This window comes from Belonocnema kinseyi, chromosome 3 (assembly GCF_010883055.1).
Source record: "Belonocnema kinseyi isolate 2016_QV_RU_SX_M_011 chromosome 3, B_treatae_v1, whole genome shotgun sequence".
NCBI lineage: Eukaryota > Metazoa > Arthropoda > Insecta > Hymenoptera > Cynipidae > Belonocnema > Belonocnema kinseyi.
In genome coordinates, this window is record NC_046659.1 from 49,593,141 (window position 1) to 49,601,174 (window position 8,034).

Genomic DNA, 8,034 nt, shown 5'->3' on the forward strand with positions numbered 1-8,034 from the left:
AGCCTTGGAGGAGATTATGTTGAGAAATAAAAAAAAAAAATTCTTAAAAACGTTGTTTTTCTTGGTCAGGCCGGAAACTTATCAATCCACCCTCGTATATGTCCCAGTCTGAACGCAACTTAGTTCTTTTTGCCCTATTGCACAGCCCTCTTGTCTTTTTGTGGAGTTTCTCCAGAGGAATCCTGTTCTCCTGGCAGTGCTTAATTAGAATCTCCACCTCTTTGGGAGGCGGGTATCCATCAGCATCGCTAGGGAAATAAGCCGAGGCAATTACAACCTCTAGTCTTTCCCCGCTTCCACCCCTGAGCCTCACCTTAATAACAGTGAGATCCCTGGAGCAAAGCTTAGACACCAAGATCGGATCAATACCCTAGACAGATTTGCATGCCCTTGGCGCTTTTTCAAACGGCCCCTTATAAATGGTGCCACACCCTGACAAGCCGCTGATCCTTTCCCTGCATAACCAGGGTTCTTGGATTAGAGCGAGCCCTGTCTGCATCACTGACATGCGTCTGGATAGACCCGCCAAGGCGCCTTTTCTGTGGTGCAAATTAATCTGCATCATGGAGATTCCCGTCTCAGCCATTAAACGACTAAGCCGGGGTATCCCCGAACGCTTCATTTTCAGATTAGTGCATATTTAATTTTTAGGGTAGTTTATTTATGATAGGGTCTGTTTTTGAAAAATTGCACTTGGGTCATACAAGAGCCTTTAATGAGCCCTCAATTCCTGTGAAAAAGAAAAATTGATATAACGAATATTTCTACTATAGTATTGCTAGTCTTATATAAAGCTGGCAGTACCATGCATTTTTTGAAATGCAAGAGCCCAAAATTTGGATTTTTGGTATTAAATGAGCCGACGTTTTGCATCTTTCGCATATCTATCAGCAAAGAAAGGAATAATTTTTCATCTCTCTTAAGAGCATGTAACACAGCTAAATACCTACATTACCGACCTCACTTTATCAGTTCACTGCATGTTTTTTTGAACCTAAGAACTTTTTTTGTAAATAAAATATCGAGCAGAAACTTTGGAAAATGTATTGGAGTACAATAAAGTACGTTTAGGTTGTGCATTTTGGTAGGAACTTCCCTGAAAATTATTTTATCTTTTTTCTGAACCTCGACATTTTTTGAACGTTCCAACTTTTTTTATACATAAAATATCGGTCTCAAACTTTAAGAAATGCAAGAGCCGAAAGAAAACTACGTTTAAGTACAAATCTTAATAATAAAAGATGTAAAAAAAAATATTTCAACTATCCATGGACATAGGAAACATGGGACTAGGCATGCCATCCTAACCTTGGCGAGCGGGGTTGAATCCACGGGAGGGGGGAGAATTCCATGAGTGGGGAGAACCGCCATCTTACGATTTGCCATTTGATTATGCTCACAAGCATTTTTGCCGACAAACTATGCATGAAAATATAAACATGTGGGCGCTGCCATGTTTGTCGCGGGACATCAAAAGGTGGCGGACCTCCCTCCGCATTGCATCACCCCTGCAATGGCATGCCTAGCCCCTTGTTTCCTATGTCCATGCAACTATCAATTCCATCGGCATCAGCTGGTAACGTTGTACACGAAAATACGAACCCTGGCGGCCACTAGACGAGGCTCTAGAGGGTTCATATTTTCGTGTACAACGTTACCGGCTGATGCCGATGCAATTAATAGTTGAAATTTTTTTTACATCTTTTATTATTAAGCTTATGTATAAAAAAAGTTCGAACGTTCAAAAAATGTCGAGGTTCACAAAAAAGATGAAATAATTTTCAGTGAAGTTCCTACCAAAATGCAGTACCTAAACGTACTTTATTGTACTCTAATACATTTTCCAAAGTTTCAGCTCGATATTTTATTTACAAAAAAAGTTCTTAGGTTCAAAAAAACATTCAGTAAACTGAAAAAGTGAGGTCGGTAATATAGGTATTTATCTGTGTCACATGCCCTTAAGATCTGACTAAGTGAAGTTAGCTGCTGGTTAAATTAAATTAACTAATTTTAATTTGTTGTAATTAGTAACCAAAGTAAACAAAAAATAACTAGCGTATTGAAAAAGCATGCGAAAAAGTTAACTAGTTTGTCAAAAGAAACTATAGTCGATTTACGCATGCGGAGTACTTTTTTCATATCTTACTAAAAAGTATCACTTTTGGGATAATTTTCAGTCCAAAAAGTAGGACTTCTTGTGCATGTGTTATAAAATAGTACATTTCGATACGTGTGTGAGTTGATTATTTAGCGAATGAGACATTTTTCGCACGAGGCAAGCTGGTGAGAAAAGTTTCATTCGCTAAAAATCACCTCTCACACAAATATCGAACTGTAGCAAATAAAGGAAGCAGGATTTAGAGTAATTTTAAAGGTACCTTATGGTAACTTACCATAAATTGCCCAAAATTCAATTTTGAACATTTTTATAAGCTTCCGGAAATTTATGGAAATTTTCGGTAATTTATGGTAATTTTACAGTTAACTATGGTAACTTGCCATAAATAATCAAAAATTCAATTTCAAGTATTTTTAGAAATTTCCAGAAATTTATGAAATTTTTGGTAATTTTTGGTAATATTATAGGTAATTTATGTTAATTCGAGATAAATTACCGAACATTCAAATTTAAACCTTTTTTTTTAATTTCCGAAAGCTTATGAAATTTGGGGAAAGATTACAGGTAATTTATGGGTAAATTACCCAAAGTTCAATTTGGAAATGTTTATAAATTTACCAGAAATTTATGGACATTTTCGGTCTCTTATGGTAATGTGACCAGTTATATATGGAAACATTCCATGAATTACCGCAACATTTTATCATTTGCAACCAAAATTTCCTTCGAGTTTTTACGGTGAGTGGACTGAGTATCGTAAATTGCAAGGTCATAGATGTATAACTTTCATTAATCATCTCTGACGTCACTTTTCTCTCCTTAGGGAGTGAGAAGTACTTTTTACTCCCTAGGGAGTAAAAACTGGAGCTTTAGCCCCACTTCATAGGCTTCGAAAAGGGCTGAAATCATGCATGTGTCATAAAAATATCTTTTCTTATATTTTCTTGTGAAATGAAAAATATAATATCCAGTCCATTACATATAGGTATCAGATTCTATTTACTTAAACTTAGCTTAAGTTACATCAATTCCATACATAATCTAGGTTTAATCGAAATTACCTTTGTGAAAAAAGTAATTATTCTTCAGAAAAGAAATTACCATTTCTGACTACTTCTGATGAAAGTTGTTACGTTTCTCGCTGGCAAACGACGTGAAAAGTCCGAACTCTTTACAAATTTTCAGAAATCCTCAAAACTTCGGTACAAAGGATAATCTCTTTATTTATTACACTATTGTACCAAACATACAGTGATGCAAAGCCTAATCTCCTTTTCTATTTCTTAATTTATTTATATTCTTTATTTACATCTTATTCTGTTAACGCAATATATTATATTACTACTAATTTTAAACTTTTTAAGTTAAATGTTAGATACCTGAAATCGTTTAAACCCGTAGAATCGTAAATAGATAAAGTTACGAGAAGAACGTACCTTATACTTATTTGAAATTCACTATACCTATGTACTTTGACACGTTGAATACAAATATGATAGTGAAAATACACGAAACTTTGATTTTCTATTTAGAAATTCCAAAAAATTCTTGATTATTTTAAACAGTTTTTTTTAATTCTGTTTTGAAAACCCGTGATCTGAAAAAATTGAATAAAAGTTGTGGAGAATAAAAATACTTGTACATCTGTTTTGTTAAATATTTACGTTTATTTATCTAAATCCATTATTTTAGAAGCACAATGATATTTTCTAATAATGAGGCGGTAAGGCGTCCATTGGGTCGCATATTTTAAAAAGCAGACCTTTCAATGCCTATAAAGGCACAACAATTTCATTCTTGTCCGAAATGCCATTGAATGCGCTTTACTATATAGAACTCGTTTTTATTTGCTCCTAATACCTTTGAAATTATGCTATATAATGCCATTCAATATATAGATGATAAATACATAATAAAAAATAAATACATAACAAAACTTCCATTCCGATTTTAAACATGATTGTAGTTTCATTTAATACAATTCAACTATTTTTGTGTCGAATCTAATTTATCTGAAATGCAGTTAAATTCGAATTGAATTGAATTAAATTAATCTTAAGTCTATTATAATTAATTATTTTGAATTCAATCAAATTAATTGAGTTCATCTAAACTTAAATTTAATTCAGTTAACCTTGAGTACAGTCAAAATATAACTTTCAGATCGGCTGAAAATTAATTTAATGTAGTTGAAATGAACTTGTACTTTCCAGGAATTGCATTAAATTTAGTTAAGAAAAATTTGAGTTCGCTTTTAAGTTACTTAAATTTAGTTAATTTATACTTTAATATCATTCAATTCTTTCGAAGTCGAATCTCATTTACCTCAATTTCAGTTAAATTCAAACTGAATTCAATAAAGAACATCTTAGATAAATTCTAATTTATTGAATGTTAATTCAGTTAAATTCACCTTAAATTTCGTCAAATTGATTTTGAGTTTGTAGTTTGTTGTAATTTGACTTTTATTCGTGTGAAATTTAATTTAATGTAGTAAAGGAAACCTTGAATTTATATTTAAGTTTCATGAATTCAGTTAATTTACTATATTTCCATTCGATTCTTTCTAAGTCGATATCACAGAAAAAGTAGATAGTTAGATTCACTTGCATGCACTGTTATCTTTAAATTTACTTGTTCGCATTGTATAAGAAACAATTAAAATATTTTTTGATACTGAATGAGTTATTGATTTTAAAATATACCGAACCTAAAGTCAGCATTACTACTTCAAATTGTTTAAAAAATTGTTTTTGTCAAATGGACACATTTTTAGACACCCTGAATTGGAAAAACAAGTTTTTACGAATGTGTCTGTCTGTATGTATGTCTGTCTGTGAACACGATAAATTTTGAAAAAAATAATCCATTAGATTGGCCTTTTTCTACACTCTTTTAGGGCCCTAAACTAAAGGTCAAGTTCGGTAGGTTTGGATAAAAATTCAGAAAGTAAGCGGCATTTTGAAAATTTTGGGGGCCCCTTTTTTCAAAATTCAAAAAAATCTCTGTACGGATATTCATAGTATTCAAAATGTCGAACAACTTATCCAAATTGGCCCAATAACGCGATATAAAAAATCCAAGAAAATGAAAAATGTTAATTTTTGAATGCCCTATAAGATTATTATAACAACTTTCTGAATTTTCTTATAAAACCGAAATTTCAAATTTCGACAACATATAAATTAATTGAAAATCCAAAAATTACATTTTCTTTTGTTCAAACCATGCAAAATACAAAAAAAGATGAGAAAATAAAAATGGTGCATTTGAAAAGATCCACTTTGTTATCAATCACTTTTTTATAGGATGCGTAGTTTCCGTTTTAATCGTGAAAAACATCATTAACAGTAAAAAGATTCCCGCTGCGTGGGCACATTCTCATCACAACTTTTGTCGTTTAATTCCTTTTTCGTCTCTCGTATGGAATTTCGAAAACTTTAATTTTTTAAATGTTTTTAGACTCCCTGAATCGGAAAAACAAGTTTTTACGAATGTTTCTGTCTGTATGTATGTCTGTCTGTGAACACGATAAATTTTGAAAAAATTAATCCATTAGATTGGCCTTTTGGTACACTCTTTTAGGGCCCTAAACTAAAGGTCAAGATCGGTAGGTTTGGATAAAAATTCAGAAAGTAAGCAGCATTTTGAAAATTTTGGAGGCCCCTTTTTTCAAAATTCAAAAAAATCTCTGTACGGATATTCATAGTATTAAAAAAGTCGAACAACTTATCCAAATTGGCCCAATAACGCGATATAAGAAAATCCAAGAAAAGAAAAATGTTAATTTTTGAATGCTCTATAAAATTATCATAACAACTTTCTGAATTTTCTTATAAAACCGAAATTTCAAATTTTGACAACATATAAATTAATTGAAAATCCAAAAATTACATTTTCTTTTCTTCAAACCATGCAAAGTACAAAAAAAGATGAGAAAATAAAAATGGCGCATTTGAAAAGATCCACTTTGTTATCAATCACTTTTTTATAGGATGCGTAGTTTCCGTTTTAATCGTGAAAAACATCATTAACAGTAAAAAAATGCCCGCTGCGTGGGCACATTCTCATCACAACTTTTGTCGTTTAATTCCTTTTTCGTCTCTCGTATGGAATTTAGAAAACTTTAATTTTTTAAATGTTTTTAGACTCCCTGAATCGGAAAAACAAGTTTTTACGAATGTGTCTGTCTGTATGTATGTCTGTCTGTGAACACGATAAATTTTTAAAAAGTAATCCATTAGATTGGCCTTTTGGTACACTCTTTTAGGGCCCTAAACTAAAGGTCAAGTTCGGTAGGTTTGGATAAAAATTCAGTAAGTAAGCGGCATTTTGAAAATTTTGGAGGCCCCTTTTTTCAAAATTCAAAAAAATCTCTGTACGGATATTCATAGTATTCAAAAAGTCGAACAACTTATCCAAATTGGCCCAATAACGCGATATAAGAAAATCCAAGAAAAGAAAAATGTTAATTTTTGAATGCCCTATAAGATTATCATAACAACTTCCTGAATTTTCTTATAAAACCGAAATTTCAAATTTCGACAACATATAAATTAAGGGAAAATCCAAAAATTACATTTTCTTTTGTTCAAACCATGCAAAATACAAAAAAAGATGAGTAAATAAAAATTGTGCATTTGAAAAGATCCACTTTGTTATCAATCACTTTTTGATAGGATGCGTAGTTTCCGTTTTAATCGTGAAAAACATCATTGACACTAAAAAAATGCCCGCTGCGTGGGCACATTCTCATCACAACTTTTGTCGTTTAATTCCTTTTTCGTCTCTCGTATGGAATTTAGAAAAGTTTAATTTTTTAAATGTTTTTAGACTCCCTGAATCGGAAAAACAAGTTTTTACGAATGTGTCTGTCTGTATGTATGTCTGTCTGTGAACACGATAAATTTTGAAAAAATTATTCCATTAGATTGGCCTTTTGGTACACTCTTTTAGGGCCCTAAGCTAAAGGTCAAGTTCGGTAGGTTTGGATAAAAATTCAGAAAGTAAGCGGCATTTTGAAAATTTTGGAGGCCCCTTTTTACAGAATTCAAAAAAATCTCTGTACGGATATTCATAGTATTCAAAAAGTCGAACAACTTATCCAAATTGGCCCAATAACGCACGATATAAAAAAATCCAAGAAAAGAAAAATATTAATTCTTGAATGCCCTATAAGATTATCATAAAAACTTTTTGAATTTTCTTATAAAACCGAAATTTCAAATTTTGACAACATATAAATTAATGGAAAATCCAAAAATTACATTTTTTTTGTTCAAACCATGCAAAATACAAAAAAAGATGAGTAAATAAAAATGGTGCATTTGAAAAGATCCACTTTGTTATTAGTCACTTTTTGATAGGATGCGTCGTTTTCGTTTTAATCGTGAAAAACATCATTAACAGTAAAAAAAATGCCCGCTGCGTGGGCACATTCTCATCACAACTTTTGTCGCTTAATTCCTTTTTCGTCTCTCGTATGGAATTTCAAAAACTTTACTTATTTTTTATCTTTTTTGGCTCCTTGAACCCGAAAAACAGGTTTTTGCGAATGTGTCTGCCTGTGTGTGAGCACGTTGACTGATGTAAAAATTAATCTCTTTTAGTGTTCTACACTATAGGTCAAGTTCGTTAGCCAGCCATTTTGGATAAAAATTAAAAAAGTGAGTGCATTTTGAATCTTTTTTCATAAAACCAAACATTACCAGAGTTATAGCATTTACTAATTTCCAAAAAACCCACGGAAATGAACATTTTAAGCCAATTCACGCACGATCTAAAAAAAGTCAAGAGAAGAAAATGTTTTATTCTTGAGTTCCCTACAAGATTATCATAACAACTTTCAGAATTTTCTTCAAAAATCGAAAATTCAAATTTTGTCAGCATAAAAAATAATTAAATATCCAACAATT